Raw genomic sequence first — 19,884 nt, forward strand, 5'->3', positions numbered from 1 at the left:
AAGCATTAAATTAGAAATGTCTTTGGCATTATAACTACAGTGTAGAGTTAGGTGGAGTGGAGAGTGCATTACATATTTTGGGATATGTTAGATGGAGAATGCAGCAGAAGGAGTAGGCCTCAAAATACGAGGTCATTAATCTATTGCTTGTATTGAATACTTTGGAAGAGGAAGAGGAGTGTCGGTATAGAACAGTAAGAAACATTTAAAATACAATAAATGAGGTTCATGCCCCAACAAAAACCAAAGAGAGAGGCGCTCCAATTTATTGTTGTTGTTGGCACTGGTAATGACCTTAAAACATCCACATTTATTCTCTCTACAAATTGTTGTGCGTGGGAGAGAGTTAATATTGATGTGTACTTAGGCCCTCTCATCACTTCTGCTCATTGTACATACATTTCCAATTTATTTTTGGATATAAATTACACCAATTTTCTTTGAAATTTGAAAAAAAAAAATTTGGGGCTTTATTTTGAGATGATTCTAGATTTTTTTTTTTAATTTGAAAATATTTATTCTGACTCAATTTGTAATTACACATATATAAATGGTCATGACTCATACGGGTATTTGTTATATAAATTTAAGTCTCAAGGGGTAGAATATGGTTTATCAAAATAATTTTTGAATAATTTTTGGTAATATTAACTTCAAGTTCAACCCCTGTGTGTCTATATATATATAATAGGTTCATTTAACAAAACAAGTTGTTATTTTATACGACATTTTATAATTATTATTATTTTTTAGCTTTTTGTAATTTGGGACATTCCAAATGGAGCCCATGGTTGGAACCATATTCTTCCTAAAATGAATAGGAGGTGTTCATTGAACTATATACATTTGTCTCTTGCGTTATAAAATAAAGAATTAAAAAATGAATGATATTAGGAATAATACAAATTTAATTACATAAAATTTATAAATTAATGTGTTACTATTTATCAAAAATAATTCAAAACATACATTTATTAAGTTGTTAAAACTTACCGGTCATATTAATTTGTAAACATGGCTGTGTTTAAGTTTTATGTAATAAACCGTACTTTTCACACTTTCCAATGAAAAAATTATTTTAATGCAAAATAGTGTCACTTCAATGATCATCAATAACAACCAGCGCAGTGGTAATAGCTTGGAGTGGTTAATAAATTCCTATCATGTCATAAACACCAATTAGATCATTTAATAAAAAGAGAGGGAAAGAAGTGAGGTAGGTTTTAGAAAAGGATGAGACGAGCGGGGAATTCATGATTTACTTACTTAAATCGTACATCATATCATATTAGATGCAGTTTGTCATCAATCTTCTATGATGACTAAATTGTTGTAATTTTGAATTGACTTTTGGCATATTTCAAAAGCAAAGTAAAGAGTTTGAGTTGTATGATTCGAGGTAGATGTACTGAAATTCGTCAGCACCGATTAATTGCATGCAATGCAAATAAAAGAAATTTACGTTTACAAAATAACGATAGATATAATAGCTTCACAACAAACCTCACAACAGTTAATAAATTATTATTAATTCTTACACACACACACACATATATATATATATAATTAACACTATTTTATTATCGTTCAATAAAAACTTCTACGGTTGTATAATTTGTTATAAATTATGTTGTGTTTTTAGACTTATTGTTACATTATACTGTGCATTCTGCTCGCACTTATGTGTAGTACGGATGCAATGTCCATGGTGCCTCATTTACTGCAGATTAGAGTTAGATTGAAAGTCATGAATGCAACCACCCAGAAAGGAAATGCAAAATTTCGAAGTAGTTGAACCAAGTCATTCATAAACTGTTGCATAGCTAGGCTCCTAGTGTCCTAGATGCCAAAGTTCTTGGCAGTAGATCATCGGCCAGAGTCCAGAGAGATCATCAAGAAGATCGTGAATCTGATACATCTGTCTTCTATTTTGTAACGAAGATATATAAACAAACAAATTGATAATTGCTTATAAGTTATTGTAACCATAATCTCTGACACATTGTGGGACACTTGTCAAACCAAAGTGATATCCTTAATTACTTTCAAAGTACTGCAAGAATTTACTTTCACAATTAATAAGGTTGTATCTTGTGACAAAAGCCATGGAATGAGAAAATCAATGGTGCTTTGCAGTTTGCATTATATATAGCCAACAATTTACGTATTCCGTTCTTGTTTTATGTATATGTTATTCTTTTTGTTTTCGACTGCTTTAAACCTTTTCTCCTTTATTGCATGCGTAAGATTTTCAGGAAGCCAGCAGCAACATGAACACCGTGATAAGTAAGATGTGATAAAAATAAAATAAATAAGACCCTCATGCAGAAATTTACACTTAGCTAGCCTAATTGATAGAAAGCCACTCTAACAGGTTATAAATACACCATATGGTATTAGAAGTTGAATATACTACTTGCTTTATCATGTATGTTATTGTCTGAGGGTATAGTGCCTAGTCATTTTCTAACAAAATTTGTCTTAGTGTTCTTACAAATTCAATAATTTTTAGAAGAAATTAGCTTTACAAATGGAGGTGATCACAAATTAGATAGATATCACCAACTGAATAACCAGATTGTTCAAGGTGGGGACACCTTGTTTTCCTTCATGTAGTTTTAGATGTATTAATTGATCGGTTTTGATGTGGAATAAGGGTCAGGTAGATGGAGGTCTCATTCACATTGATGTTAGCGATTGGTCAATGATACTTGTTGCAACTAATGGATAAGATTTTGCACCCAAAAAAAAAAAGGTATAATTGATTTTAAATGATGTAACACTATTTTACATTTAAATTTATGAAATACTAAATGTTGACTGTGAAATGAATTCTATCTTCCCTCCTTCTTTTTTAACTCAACAATAGAAAACTTTATTAAGATATTGATGTGGTAATTTGTTAGCTAATGTGAATGTATTTGTAAGGTTTATGTAGTTAAATTGATAGCATTTTCGATCCAAATTTGTGAGAGACAGAAGCGTGTCTTGTTTAAACAAGCCATGCAGGAAATATTTTGCTCACACTTTTGTGTAAGCTACTCAAATATATCCCTTTATATTTTCATGTAATTGGTTTTAAGTATATGCCATTTAAACCTATTAAAACTAAACTAGTAGTGGACAAAAGATATGCATGTGTACAATCTGAATGGGTTCGTAAGTCGAAGAAAGAAGAAGTATATATATATATATATATAGTCATAGTAGAAATAGGGTTATAAATGAGATGAATGGAGCCAGTTTTAAATTCAAGATTTGATTCATTTAATTTTATTTCAAAAATTAAGTGTTCAAACTTGGCAGATTAATTATGCACTCAATGGCACAACATGGGGTAGTTTGTTTGAAATATCTGAGAATGAGTTTGACTGTATATAGAGACCAATGTTCTTACGTGGGGTTAGGCATGAACTGACACACCTTGTTACGAGCAAAGGCAATATTAGGAAGAGTCATTAACAATGTTGCATCAAGTGCATAATCTGCCAAGTTTGAACATTTAGAGCATTCTCATCAAAGGTGGGATAAATGCTAAAAGCTATTTTTAGTAACAAAACAACTAAAAAAGCATGGTGCTAAATTTTTAATTTTTTAGCACCTTACTATGGTAAGATGTTATTACTAACACCCTACTGTAGCAAGATGCTACTCATTTTTTATTATTTTTTATTGCCCTTCTCTCTCTCCCCTCAAAGCTCACTCTTTGCTCTCTCTCAAAAAAATAATAAATGATAAATAAATAATATTTTAATAAAGTGGTAAAAAAAAATATAAGTTTTAATGTTAGGTGTATTGTAAAGTGATATGTTAAATGTTATACAGTTGGTTTTTTAGGTGTTAAATGCTAAAATTTTTAAAACTCTTGATGAGAATGCTCTTAGGGTCTGTTTGGAATCAACTTATTTTGCGAAAAGTACTATAAATAAAAGTAAAAATTAGCTGAAATAATATAATGAGACTCATGAATAGTACCAAAAAGTGTAGTAAGACTTATGAATGGTAACAAAAATAAGCTGAATAGTAAAATAAACTGAATTTTTAAGTTGAAGCCAAACACACACTTAAACTGAGAATATAATCTGCCAAGTAATAACAATATATAATTCCATTCCCATTAGAATTAATCCTTAATTACCTTTGCCACAATGAGCTCAAAATGGCACTAATAATATGAAGATAATGTTAGCAGAAATGCTTCTTCCATTCCAATCTTGGTTATCACCACTTTTCCGTCCATCACCTAGTAAAAAAGTTAAAGGAAATTAAGAAATATTTAACTTTAAACACTATATTAAATGAAAATGATGATGGATGCTCTAAGAGCATTAGTTAAGGGCAATGGTTTAGAGACTTAATTATTATGAGACAAAATTTTATTTTTTTATTTTTTATGTTTCTCATGAAAGTTGTGTCAAAATTTTTCTAAAATTATTTATTAACAATTTTATTAAAGACACCCGTTAACAAGAATCATATTAAATATATAATAAAGTTTAATTACAAAATTAGTTGTAGTTTAATTCTATAATCTTACTTGATAAAATAAAAATTACTACATATTTTGAGAATATAACTGTTGAATTGCATGTTCTTTACGTTCTTAACGCACATCAAATTTTGTGTTAATCAGATATTATTTACTATATAATTTATAAGTTTATATTCTATGCATAATTTTAAATTACAAAAACTTGCAATTTAAACAATTTATTAATGACATAGCTATTAATTTTTAATTTTTAAGAAATTTTACAAGAATAAAAGATATAAAACCTTAAATATATATAGTGGTGCACAAAACCTTTGATTTTTGTTTTGATCAATTCAATTAGATTGTTGCTTCCATAGTCTTTCCACATCAGTAGTTAGATGAAATGGATATATATATATATATATATATAAGAATATTCTTCAACAAACTCGAGGCCGCCGGAGATACCCGAGCTGACATATATGATCGTCTAATATAGCTCTTCCCATGCATGTGTGATGTGGATTGTCGTCTAATATAAGAAGGACTTCATTTGAAGAATTTTTTTTTTAAATAATAGTTTTAATTGGAGTAAATTATCTTTTTATTATAAGATTTTGTATTTTTTTCAATCATGAAAGCCGCACTTAAAAAAAAAAAAATTCCTAAGAATTTTGATAATAGCGTTTTAATTGGAATAATATGGCCAAAGTGAGCATTTACCTCTTTCACTAAAACTTTCCAGCAAAATGCCTCTCTGTCTGAAACTATTTAAGGAAATACCCTTGTTTTGAAACTCAATTTTCTAAAAATCGAGTTTCAATTTAAAACTCGATTTTTGGACAATCGAGTTATAGCAAACTGAAATGGTCATCTAATATAGCACTTCCCATGCATGTGTGATGTGGATTGTCCTCTAATATAAGTAGGACTTCATTTGAAGAATTTTTTTTTAATAATAGTTTTAGTTGGAGTAAATTATCTTTTTATTATAAGATTTTTTATTTTTTTCAATCATGAAAGCTGCGTTTTTTTTTATAAAAAAAAAAAAAAAAATCCTAAGAATTTTGATAATAGTGTTTTAATTGGAATAATATAGCCAAAATGAGCATTTGCTTCTTTCGCTAAAACTTTCCAGCAAAATGCCCCCTGTCTAAAACTATTTAAGGAAATACCCCTATTTGGAAACTCAATTTTCTAAAAAACGAGTTTCAATTTAAAACTCGATTTTTGGACAACCGAGTTATAGCGAACTAAAAATTAAAAAAAAAAAAAAAATTGTGGTCCTTGAAAATATTCAAGTGGAATTCGAGTTCTAGAAAAAAAAAAATATATATATATATATATATTCTAAGTCCAAGTTCACCATAACTCAATTGTCTAAAAATCGAGTTTTACATTTGAAACTTGATTTTCTAAAAATTAAGTTTCAAAACAAGAGTATATTCCTAAATAGTTTTAGACATGAGCTATTTTTCTGAAAAGTTTGTGAGAAATGGATAAAACCCCATATTGGCAGGAATAATATAAATAGTGCATAAAGTTTATTTTTTAGCTTTTTATTAATCAAACCTAGAAAAGTAAAGAAAAATAAAATAAAATAAAGAAACAACCAATGCACGGTGAGTCATGTGGAAATTAAAAATATGATATAATTGTCACAGTGATGTACGTGGTAATATCACGGTGCGTAAGGGAATGCCATGCACTGAAAAGGTATTGCAAGAAGGTATATTAATATATATTACACTTTCTCGTCGTAATTTTTTCAGAATAGTAATATAATGTCATTTAAAAGATATGCATTGCAAAGTGCTGTGAGTCCTGTAACTCAATCAATATCTTTTAGTATTTTAAACAAAAATCTTTAGGGTTTAAGTCTTCTTTTCCCGTTATAACTCTCAAGTTAAAATGTAAAAACAAAATCATACAAGAAACCAGAAAAATAAAGTTCTTTATATTTGATCATCATATTATCGAGGAAATGACTTTTTCTTTGTCTATGACCAAAAAAAAAATCATTCTATCTCCTTTACCTCTCAGTCTCTCACTATCTTAGTTTCTCTAGAATTCAAAAGTAATGTGAGAATATAATCAACATTGAAACGCAAGTGCATGCCTCTGTACTCAGAAAAATATTCATTCCTCATCTACTTTAAAAAATTTAGATTATCAAACTTAAACTATAAATAGACAATACTTTTTCAATCCATGTACCAGCATACATTTAATTAGAAAAATAAAAAGTTAGAATACAAACTAAAACCATTCCTGAAGAAGATTAGAGTTGATTACCCAACAACAATAGGATAGACACCAAAACATAGGAACAAAAACTTTTTGTGATTAAAAAAAAAAGAAAAAAAAAACCAACAAAGAAGCAAACATTAAGCTAAGAACCTTGTTAGCTCATATGATTGGCATCTTCTCGTATTTTCAAAAGAAACATTCATGATTTAAATTCTCTTTCCTTTAATTATTGAATAAAAAAAATAATAAATAAAAAAGGAAAAGCAAACAAGACTCGAACCCTCTCCTTCGTAGACTCCCAAGTACTTTATACATGAAGAGATATCAATTCAGCTACAAGATCCTTAACAATTCAATAAATCAATTAATAAACCCAAAAAAGATATAAGTTGGATACAAAGATTATGATATCTTATTGATTAAATCAATTCATCCACTTGAAGAAGAAGAAGAAGAAGATCAAATGCAAGACAAAATCAATACCACAAAAAAAAATAATAATAATAATATCGAAGAATATGTAGAGAAGACTAAACGTAATTTAATCAGATTTGTCTAAAATAGATCAAACATAATTTAATTAAAATTTGTTCAGTACTTGATTGTTTTATATTCTAACAAAAATTGTGATACATGGGTTTTAATTGGTTTCAATTAACTAAAAACTATTTCGTACTATAATTTATTGCTCATCTTGATATTTCAAAAGCTTATATATTTATGATGAGTATGGCAACCCATGCGAAAGTCCAAAGAAATCTAACACTTGCATGTAATTTATAATGTCACCATGACGCTAAAGAGTAAAAGAAAGCAAAAAGGGAGCCAGGTTCATTAATGCTATCACTCTGCATTTATAATCTTTCTTTGTGTCTTTGCTAATATATCAAGGCCACATTACTTTCGGTTACTAATTGTTCTACAAACACGTAGTATTCATAATACAAACTGGGCTTTCTTCATTTTTGGAAACTGGAATCGCGACTCAACAGTTTGACTTTGGAAAAAGCCTAACAAAATGCATTAAGACATACCCTGTGAATTGTACAAGTTCTAATTAAGGTCTTGATTTTTGCAAGTAGTCTTGTAAGACTCAAAATTGTATTATCATCTCTAGTTATCGAATAAGAGATTTGAAATTTGAATATTGTCTATACTAAAAATCAATTAATGTCTTAATCTGATGATAAAGAACCGTCATTATAAAGCAAACACCATATTTTGAAAATCTGTCATATCTATCAAATACTATCTTTCTTTTCCAATTTGCAATTAGTTGAAATTTGATAATATGTGGTTGATTGGAACCCTACAGGGATTAACTACCGGATGCGGAAGCCCCATTGGTAGGTTAGCAAGTTCCATATATTCAAGGGTAATATATATTTTTTGAAATTGTAAAACGTGTAATTTTTTCATTTATATCATTCTTGGAATCACCTAACATCATTGTATGAAGCTACATCCGTATCGATAGCTTCAGAAGCAGGAGATGGTAACCACATTAGTTACTTAGGGGGACCATGTGTGATGTATTTAAAGTATATTATATAGCAGAACTATGTAGATGCCATGCATAATTGCATATACGTATGCTTTTACTGTTTATTCACAAATATATATCAGCCCAAGATGGTGACATCAATAGCTAGCTCTCCCCCACAAATTTAGTCCCTTAAATAATGAATCTAAGCTTGTAATCAAATTCTAGTAAGACTTATTAATTAGTAGTTGGATATGTATTAGTGCATGTTAAGTGAAGAGGAAAGTGCCAAATCAAAACCATTCATTCATGAAAAAGAAAGAAAAGAGAGAATTTGGTAAGAATTTCTGAGAATTTAAGTAGGCGCATTGAGTTGGATTTTGAGGTGGTCATGTGTCGATTGGTCTTAAATGCTGTGAAGGAGAGTAGGATTTTGAGTCATTAAAGTGAGACCTACTTGCCACCTTAAATGCTTGGCCTGCCCTCCTTTTAATAGGTTTGATGAAAGGAAATTTAAGAAACCTCTTTAGTAGAGAAGCCCTCTTTGCATGACTCTCTTCTCTTGCAATCCAAAGGTGAGGGAATTTTGGGTGTCCTTTGCCTCTACTTTTTGTTTGCTCCCAAAGTTTCCTCAATCGGGTTCTTCTTTCTTTTTCTTCTACTGCTTAGGAATAGTAGAGCATAGTTATATTTTGGTGGGTAAAGAAAGAGCAAAGCAAGATCGCATATAGGAGGCTAGCTAGGAGCTGCTTCTTTGACTACATATATAAATATTGGTTTATAAAGAAGAGAACTTTGAGAGAAGAAATGGAGTTTCCGGAGCTGTCTTTGGCTCCAACACAGTTTGTTGTGAATAAGAGCAGTATTAGTTCATCTCCAGAATCTGACAGCACTTCCCGGAAGAGGAAGTTTTTCAATGATCACTCGCTTAAGACTGACCAAGCAGTTCACACTAGCGTTGATCTTCAACTGAAAGATCCACTGCCATTGGACTGGGAGCAATGCCTTGATCTTGAAGTAACTCTCTCTCTCTCTCTTATTCTTTGATTATATTAACATAGCCTCTGTCAGATTTTTCTTTGGTAAATGTAAAAATGGGATCTTATTCCAATGACTAATGAACTTTGGGAATTTATTTTGTAACATTTTTCATAACTTTTGGTTATATCGTGATTTGTAAATGATAAATGTTGTGTCACATCGGTGGACTTAGAACATTACTCACGTGACAATGAATCATATTATCAATTATGAAATATATTTTAAAAACATTGTGAAAAATGTTGTATTTTTAACACTGCTCAATAGAATTTCATCTTTTAGCATTATTAATAATANAACATTAAGTAAAACACAAAAACTAATATAAAAAGTTTGTATTCAGGAGTCCCTTATACCTGCTCCAATCACTCATAGGCATTATGCTATTTTAGGGTAATATTTGTATAGAACAACAATGAGTATTTCATCTTAAAATCTTGTAAAGGAATTGTAGTGGTTAGTGGAAATAAACTCAATAAATATATTTATATCAATTTTAGAGAACCACATTTAAGACCGAGGAATAACAATTCTCTCGAAGAATATTATAAACAGGACACTCAATCTTTCCAGATATACACACACAAGAAGGTTGTTCAGTTGCTGGTATTTCACTATTTCTCTCCTTCAAATCTCGATTATGGGTTCTTTTTTCCCTTTAATTTAAATGTAGAGAAAAAAGTTTAGGGATTAAATACATGTGGTTTTGGTTTGCGGCCCTAATTCTTAGGAGTACTGAAGTCCTAGTGGTATGCCGGATCCCCTCCTGCTCCAATGCTCTTTGGATAATGTCACCCCCCCACCTAACAGAAGAGGTATATCATACATTAGATACATAAAGCTTCCCCCTCACATGAGAATGGACCTCAGTGTATTTTTCCCATTTAATGGGTTGGACAAACATGATTCATGAGTGTGGCAGTTATCAATCCCAACGTTCTATCTGGTTATCCCATTCCCAGGAGACATTCACTGCCATGATAACGTAGCTACTTGGCTGAACTCTTGATATTTGGTTCAAGGCGGTTTTCCCTTATAAATTGCATTCCCTTTTCCCCACTCTTCACTTTTCATTATCGCCTCTCAAGTCCATTTCTTGCTTCTTGAACAATGATTCTCTCTTCCCGAGCACTCATCCCTTTTAGCAAATCCTATATGTTCGTTTTGTTTCCCATCTTTGGTTCTTTTTCTAAGCCCTTTTTTTTCGAGTTTAGTTTGGTAGTTTGTTGTCCTCCAAATGGGTAAGTTTTCACATCTAGCGAATACCAAGGGTAGCATGGCCTAGTTAGGAGGAAATACATGATTCCCGAAGATGTTAACTTTCACGGTTTCACCATCTAAACGACAATAAGCTCTTCCCTACACAAGGACAATACGCGGTCATTATCCCCCTGGTGTCCTGCAACGAGGGACGCGGTCATAATCCCAATGGATCCATTACTTCTTGCATTCCTTAGGTTTTTTTTTTTTTTTTAATAACTTTACTTTGTGTGTGCATCAAACATCTTTCAGGTAGTAAACAACACTATTGAAGAGCTTGAGAGTAGCTTCAAGTTCTTGGCAAACAGATGGATGTTTAGGGCGAATTTCTAGCCTTTATAACATTTCTTAACCTAGCTAAGGGCAAATATCTAAATGTTAGGTTATATCCATGTGTGATTGCTTGGTAAGTGAGTGACTAAGCCATCTCACAGCCATAGATGCTGTTGTGAGCCAAGATAATTTACTAAATGTAAAACAGTTAGTCAATTCGAGATGATTAATCTCATAAACTTGAGAGAGAAAAATAGACATTTTGGGTTTTTTGGTTTACAGCTTAATTCTCATTAATGCATTTAACATACATAAATAGTCAAGCATGAGATAACCCCATCAACAAATCCTAAAATATAAGAACTAATCCTATTCTAAAACATAGGAACTAATCCTATCCTAAAATATAGAAATCAATTTGAATACAAACAAATAACAATACTAGTCTACTACTACCTTATTCAAATAAAGATCTATCACTAAGCCTAAATTTAAATACTTATAATTCAAATAACAATTTATCCAACACATTATCTCGGGTCATAACATTCCATTCCCCTTCAAATAACAGTTTATCCAACACATTATCTTGAGATATAAAAATTAGTGCTTGCTCATATTGATTAGAGAACACTTGACATCGAACTTTGAAGAGTTGAGGAATAAGAATTCGAACCATGGATACTTGCACCAATTCTTTAAGCATATTTGTGAACCTTGATTTTCACATCCTTGAACTCATTAGGAATGACAAATTCAATGTGTGAAATTAAACTATGCTTATTCAAAATCACGAGAAGATCCCCTTGATCCATCTTTTCCACCTCATTAGTCCTTTCATCCTCAAACACAATTTGTATAGAAGGTGCATCCTCCAACATATTACTCTTTAGAATTATTGGTGATGCTTGGAATACATCACTTTGATTCTCCAAAATTTCATTGGATCCTTCAACTTTTGATTGTTCATTAATTTCCAAAATTACATTGGATTGTTTACCTAAGACCTCTTTTATTTGATCCCATGAATCTTGCACCCTTGCTATGCTTTTGGGCATGTCATTGGTAATATCTAACATTCGGTTGACAATCTTTGACATGATCTCCATTCTTTGTTTGCTATGATTAACACTCTTGCTAGGTAGATGTAGCGTTTGTTTTTTGGATGTTTGGGTAGGGTCAAAAGTTTAAGGTTCAAACAAAACGAGAATTGTTTTTTGGTTAGGTGTTGCAGCAGCTACCTGGAAGTATGGTAGCTGTTGTTTTCCTTGGTTTGTAGATAGGAGGATAGTGTAATAGTGTGGGATGAGAACACGATTGAATTTTTTTTCTTTTAAGAAAATGATGGATCTGTTGGCTTTGATATCAAATATTGTGAACCAGGATAATTTACTATATGTGAAAGCTCAATTAGTGTGAAAACACTATAGCTTGTTTAGACCTCCAATATTAAAATTATGGCTTAATTGCTTTTACCCTAACTTATGTAAATGCGAAACAAGAGTAAAACATGCGCAATAACCGGAACTACTCTCTAAGCCATAACCACAAGCAAGCAACAATAAATATAAAGCTTAAAGAGTAAGGGAAGAGAGATGCAAACACAAGAAACACTAAGATGTGTTATCGAAGAGAAAATTGAAGAACTTGGCGAAAAACCTCTCTGCAACCCTCCAAGTCGAAATCGATCCACTAGTGAATAAGTTTGAGTACACGAATATCAAAAAGACCCTCCAAGTCTAATCTACCCAATGTACTTGAGCCATCCACGTTTTAGCTACCAACGGACTTCTCGGAGTCTTGTCTTCACTAGTTATCTAGATCCTGCAATACCGCCTGATTGTATCTGCCAAGCCTTATTGACTTCTTTTGGCAAATCTCTGACTTCTTTTGGCAAATCTCAAATGCTTCCCAAGCTCCAAAACATTCTTTTCACTTTGAATAGGTGTGGGTTGTGTTTAGGTACAAATCTCCTCTCAAGGAATAACAATGGGAAAACGAAAGAGAAGAGATTACAATGATTTCTCACTTAAGGATGAGTAGCTCTCTCTCTAAATGTGGGTGTGTTATAAAAACCTCTCTAGGGGTTTTTTTTTTTTTCCCTAAATAGCCTCCTTACACTTTTGTAGGTAAGGAAGGTATATATAGTATGGGTGAATGGTATAAAAATCACATTCAAAATCTTCCAAGCAGAGAATTTCGCAGGTACCTCTTAAGATGGTCTTTCTCTCGAAGTACTCGCGAAATGATAGGCTGACATGACTCTTCAATTTCTAATCATGTGCTTCACATGTGGCCTCTTTGCGGGAACCTTTACTCACGAGCTTCTCGCAAGATAGTCGCAAAACTGTACTGATCTTCATTGCAAGCTTGATTCTTCACTAACTTAATACTAAACCCAATACAATAAAATTTCACAAAATACAAGGAAATAAATTAATGCAATTATAACACTTTTTGTTATGGAATAAAGTCAACACAAATGTTATGTGAAAAACCATAACTTAACAATCTCCCCCTTTGGCTATTTCGTGACAAAAACATTCTATAACAGACTCTAGACTTAAACATGAGTTTGGAAACAATAGCAAAACTCACTGACACCTAAATCTAAAACATGTGATGAACATAGAACACAAATACCTATTTCCTGAAACACTTGCACAAAACACATATGAAAACTCACTTAGTATATAAAACACTTGTAAATTTTTAGACCCCCAAATACAAATTTTCCAATATAAGCTTATATTCAAATAATATATGTGCGAAATATAAAATATAAGCAATACCCAAATTACCAAACTATTCTAAGCCATTAATTAATCACAACCAGCAAAAATTAAAAGTTAAGAATAAGGGAAAGAGACATGCAAATACAAAATAACACCGGCACGTGTTATCGAAGCAGAAACAGAAGAACTCGGCAAAGAATCTCTCTGTTGCCCTCCAAACGGTAAATGATCTATTAGAAAATCAGTTGGGATATATGAATAGCAATAGACCCTTCAAGACTAATCTACCTAATGCACCTAAGCCCTTCAAGCTTTTTGCTCCAACAAGGTTACTCTGAACTGTGCCTTCTCTAGCTTTCCGGATCCCACAATTATCTCATTGCATCAACTAATATGAATTGGCTCTCTCTTAAACTGTTTCCCAAACACCAAGAACCTTCTCACTACTCTGAATTTGGTGAGGTAAGGATTTAGTTTATGATCCTCTCATGGATATGACAATGGAGAGGGTGAGAATAGAGAAATTTGGAGAATCAAATGTATAAGATTGTGGATAAATCAATCTTGTTTTTCTTTAGAGTTTCTCTCTCAAAATTCTCTCTAGAAGCTCTCTACATTTCGTGGGTATAAGGGTATTTATAGTAAGGTATGAGATGGAATGTGAAAAGTCATTTTTCAGCAAAATAGGGTACACTAGTGAGTCACTTCGCAACAGGGATGAGTCGTAAGTTCCAGTCACCAGTTACCAGACTAGGCCACACTATACTTTTTGTCTTGTAATGATCTAGCTGGCCTGACTCTTCATCTTCCTGCATGCTTTACACGTGCTTCATTTTGGCAAATCACCACTCGCGAGTCAGTCGCAAGTCTTGTCACGAGTCACCTTCTTGTTGCACACTCTTGATCAAATTTTTACACTCTCTCACACACAACCCTTACATTATTCTCACCTAAATACATGGTTTCTAAATATTGAATTACAAGCAAATTTTGACACGGAATAAAGTCAACACATAATTGAATAAATTCAACTTTACAACATTAAATCTTCAAGGTAAAGCGAGTAATAAAATGACAAGTATAATGTAACAAGTAAAATGCGATCAAATAAACAAGATGTGAAACATATGAGCAACTTGATAAAATACATGACAGTCATATGGAGATGACTACAATGATCACATAGTAAAGCAAATGATCATCCGAACATGCAATCAAAAAAACATAATAGCATAAGGATGTATGCATATCCAACACACAAACACGATGCGATGAGAACAATAAAACATAGATGCTAATAGAAGCTCAAAGCACCATAAAGCAAACAAGAAAACAAACAAAACATGGTTTTCTTGAAAACAAAAGTCTTCTCTCCTTGGTATATGCATCTCCCCTAAGAATTTTTCCCCCTACAAATGTGCACTAGATGGAATTTCTCCCCCTGAGAATGTGTACAAGAGCCATATAAAAATGACAATACTCTCTAGTATACTCTCTAGCATAAAATATAAATTATAGTTAGTCAACTTGAGATAACCAATCTCCTAAATTTGAGAGATAAAATAGACATTTTTGGGTTAGTTTTATGTTTAATTCTCATTAATACATTTAACGTATTTACGTGCTAGTTAAGTTTTGAAGAATGATGTTAAGGAACTTTTAAAACTCAACAGTACATTTAAACATCATCTTTGCTAAGAATGGTAAAAATTATATTTTTGTGATTAAATGGAGAGTAAAAACAAGATTGGGAGGAAAATGAGTAAAACAACAAAAAAATTACGTGGAAAACCCCATGATTCGGGGTAGAAAAACCACGGTGGGATTAAGGATTGTAATGTCCTTATCCCTAAAGATATCGTATTTCTTCTTTTGGAAAACCGACTTTACAAAGTTCCTTTTATACACTTTCTATCTTTTTCCCTCATTCATCTCTTCCCCTTTTGCTCTATTCCCTTCTTTGCTATTCTAATACCTAGGATGCTCAGCAACCTTTTTCTTTTATAGTATGAGGACTGTTGCTGGCTGTACATGGACAGGTGTTTAATTTCTATTGATCCCTATAAACCTTAAGGACAGCTAATACATAGTACCATTCCTCTACTGGAAGAGAGAGAAACCCTGCTGCATGGAGAGTGAGCTGGGAGAGTGATGGCGAGCAGTACGAAGCGAAATAGAGAGAAAGGCTACACCCAAGGGGGGATTACACGTGTCCTTCTATGTGGTCCAAGCGTGTACTATCTAATGTGGAGAGAGGTGCAGCACTCGACCAGGAAAGACCAATTTCTCTCTTATGGTAGTGCTTGGTGACCAGCACAGTGTACCAAACCTTGCCCCCTTTGCCTCACAATCGTGATGCTCACACTATTGGCATATATGAAGGCGTAGCTCCCTTCACCTATTCCCATTATTTTCATAGATCATTGGCACTGACGTGTAAGGTCAAGATGCCACCTTCACACAAAGTCTTTATATTTACTTTTGCGAACTCTGGTACTGTACAACGTACATAACTAACCAAGCATAAGATAACCTCATCAATTTGAATATAAGCAAATAACAATACTAATCTACTACTACCTTATTCAGATAAAAATCTTGCTCTCTTATGACAGCTAGACCCTGGAAGTCTTTTGTTAGATAATTTTGTCATATTTTTCATCTTTGAACAGTAAGTCATTTTTCAAATAAGATACGAGGGGTCTATCCAAATTTGGTTGACATTGATACTTAAGACCAAGACTAGGTCAGCTTGGCTGATGCTTGGTTGCAATAGGGACTACTGTTATGGTTCTTTGACAAAGAAGCATGGACATGGATATAGGTACGACACCGTGACACGAGCAATTTTTTAAAAATTATAATATAAAATAGTTGGTACGACATTGGTATGACTTAAATATGACATGGATACAACATAAATAAAAAGCCCTAAATAAAATATCCGTATTTCCTAGTTCTTTATAACCCAGCACCCACTGAGTTTGCCAGGGTAACTAAGTAATCAATGTGGCTATTGTGTCCTCGGCTAACTTGGGAGACAATGAACTTCTTGAACTATTTTATTTCCCTTTTGGATTCCCCCTAAATATGCAACCATGAAGTCATCCTGGGTAGCGTACTCCCTAATCAATTCATTGGCCACTAGTTATGAAACCCAGTAGACATTCAGCTTTGTGATGCTAAGTGTCTGACCAGATCTTAATCCTGCTAGTAAGGCCTTGTATTTGGATTCATTGTTGGATACTGGGAATTTTAACGGTAGTGACTATTCAATCACCAACCCCATGGGAGATATTAAAACCAGAGGTATTCCCGCTTCTCAGTCATTGGATGCCCCATCTACATAGAGTTTCCAAATGGAATCTTGTTCGAATTTCTGAATCTGAACTCTTGCATTGATTTCCTCAGCTTCTGAAATGTTCAGTTTTGTTTTGGAAGTGAATTATTCTACAAAATTCAAATGAACTTGGCCATTGACTGTTGTTTTGGGCTAATACTGTATGTCTAATTCTTTTAGTAATGTCCCGCATTTTGCTATCCGTTCAGAGAAATCTAACGCAATCAATAGTGTTCAGAGCGGATAATTGATGACAACAATGGTTGTATAGGCTTGGAAATACTGGGATAGTGTTTTAATATTGTGAACTAAGGCCAATTCCACCTTTTCCAAAGGCATGTATCTAGTCTCTACATCACTCAACGTTTCACTCACATAGTACACCAGACTTTGAATATCCCCTTTAATTCTTATCAATATGACACTAATTGTGTGCTCAAATACGGCCATGTAAAGGTACAAAGGCTCTCTAGGTTTTGGAGAAGAGAGGATGGGTGTTGTGGATAAATATTTCTTCTAAGTTTTGAATGCTTGGTCATATTTGTCTCCACATTCGTCTTTATTCCATTTATGCAACAAATTGAAAAACAATCAACATAGGCCTACTGATTTTGAGATGAATCAATTAAGGGTTGCAATCAGCTCGACAAGTCTTTGCACTTCCTAGGGATTCTTTAGTCTCTAAAGCTTCTAAATCGCTGAAATATGATTAGGGTTCACTTCAATACTTCTTTGTTGCATTAAATACCCCTAAAATTTTCTTCATCCCATGTTAAACTCGCATTTAGAAGCAATTAAATGAAGCTTATAAGCTTGGAGAACCTTAAAGGTCTTTGCTAAGTCATTTAGATGCCCCGCATCCGTTTTACTTTTAAGGATCATATTATCAATCTAGATCTTCATGGCCTTGCCTATCAATCCTTCAAAAATCAAGGTGGCCATTTATGATATATAGACCTTGCATTCTTCAAGCTGAATGACATCACAGTGAAGCAATCACTCCTATGATCGACGAGAATAAGGGTACATCCTTGAAAGGAGTTTAAGAAACTCATCCAGGGTTGGCTAGAATTCATATCCACCAACTGATTGATCTTTGATAGAGGAAACGGGTCCTTAAAGCAAGCCTTTTTTCAAGCCAGTGAAGTCTACACAAATGCACCAGTTCCTACTCTTCTTTTTTTCTAAGATGTTTTACAAAGCCATTTTGGATATTGTACCCCTCGTATTACACCTACTTCGAACAATCATTTGACCTCCTGCTTTACGGATTCTACATGACCTTTAGTTGTCTTTCTTACCTTTTGCTTCTTCAACACACACTTCAGATCTACATTATGGCTATGGAATTGGTATCCAACCCTAGAGGTTTATATGGTGTCCACGTGAAGAAGAAGAGATGCTCCGCCAAGAATTGAATCATGTTCTCTCTTTTAGAAGGGTTCAGGGAACTTCTGATCTCAAAGTATTTCTATGAGAGACTGCATCCTCAACTTGTCAAATCATTAGTTAGGCCAAACTTGTATNAAACAAATTTACGACTGTATGTTTATCATTGCTTACTTCATTGTCTTTATTTTGTCATAATAATGTTAAATAATTAAACTTATAAGTGATGGGACATGTCACATGTCTCATAAGAGAGAAAGAGAGTGTTAAAACTTAAAAGAAAATCTAGAAAAAAAATTCCGCCAAGGCACGTGGAAGACTGACCAAATATATTATCTTTCCTTTGTTTGGTTTGCACCATACAAAAGAAGAAGACAGAAGAAAAATATGTACTTTTCAGTTTGTAAAACCACCTGTTGCTATTTTAACAGCCACCCGCTCAAATTGAGTTTCACCCGGGTGTGGTTTGCTAAAAAAATTTAGCAACCATGAATAATAAGGATATATGTATATATACAACCTACTATTCATAGTTGTTAAACATAAAAATAAATATAAAAGTACATGAAAGTACAAAAATGATGAAAAAGAGAGAATAAGTTGATAGGATCATAGTTGTCAAAATCGTAATCTAGGTCGTAAAATTTCACGATTTTACGATCCTACCTCACTAAAAAGTTTAAAATCGTAGCAGAATCGCAAAAATGGTAGAATCGTATGTAGGATCGTGTAGGATCGCATAGGATCGTAGGATCGTGTAGGATCCTATCGATCCTACCAATCCTACCATTTGGCTTTTTTTTTTTTTTTTTGTTTTAAGTGGGATTCATTTGGGTAAGATAATTCACCTAAACCCACAAGTCCAACAGGTTATCAAAAACCCAATAATGAATTGAAGTCCCAAATTTACCCCTATGTCAACATAAAATCTCAAAAAAAATCATAGTACTTAAGTTTAACGTTTTCAAAAATAAAACCTAAAATATTTAGATGATGAAATGGAATATGACAATGACAGTAATTAGATTAGAAGAACTTTAGAATGAGAATTCTTTTTTAGATTTCATATTCGTAATTAGCTAGTTTACCTTAGATTGAAAAATCTCTTTTGGATTACATATTGTAAATTTGTAGTTAGTTAGTTTTTATGTGCTAACTAGCCTAACTTTTTTTGGATTTGAAACTTAGAATTTGGAAAACATTTTTCATATGTGTAGATATTATTTTGATACTTAGTTGCTAATTAAACATATACTGAACTTTTTACATACATTATGTCAAAAGTTAAATATATTTTGTTTCATTAGAATGACATAAGAACAATGTAGTGCGTGTAAATTACATTTTATGATGCAATTTTTTTTTTTAATGGATAGATTTATATTTTAAGTGATTATATAACATACAAAGTCACTATCAATAGGTTTTTTGATTAAAATCTGAAAATAGGTAGGATCTTACGATTTACGATCGATTCTACGATCCACGATTCTACCTACCTCCCACGATCCTACGTAGGATCCCGATTTTGACAACTTTGGATAGGATAGTTTATATTATTTTATTGAGTTGTATATAAAAATAAAAATTGAGATGGTAGGTGTATTGTTAAATAGGCTGGTAAAATAAATAAAGGGAT

Source organism: Quercus suber, unplaced genomic scaffold (assembly GCF_002906115.3).
Source record: "Quercus suber isolate HL8 unplaced genomic scaffold, Cork oak 2.0 scaffold_686, whole genome shotgun sequence".
In the NCBI taxonomy this organism is placed as follows: domain Eukaryota; kingdom Viridiplantae; phylum Streptophyta; class Magnoliopsida; order Fagales; family Fagaceae; genus Quercus; species Quercus suber.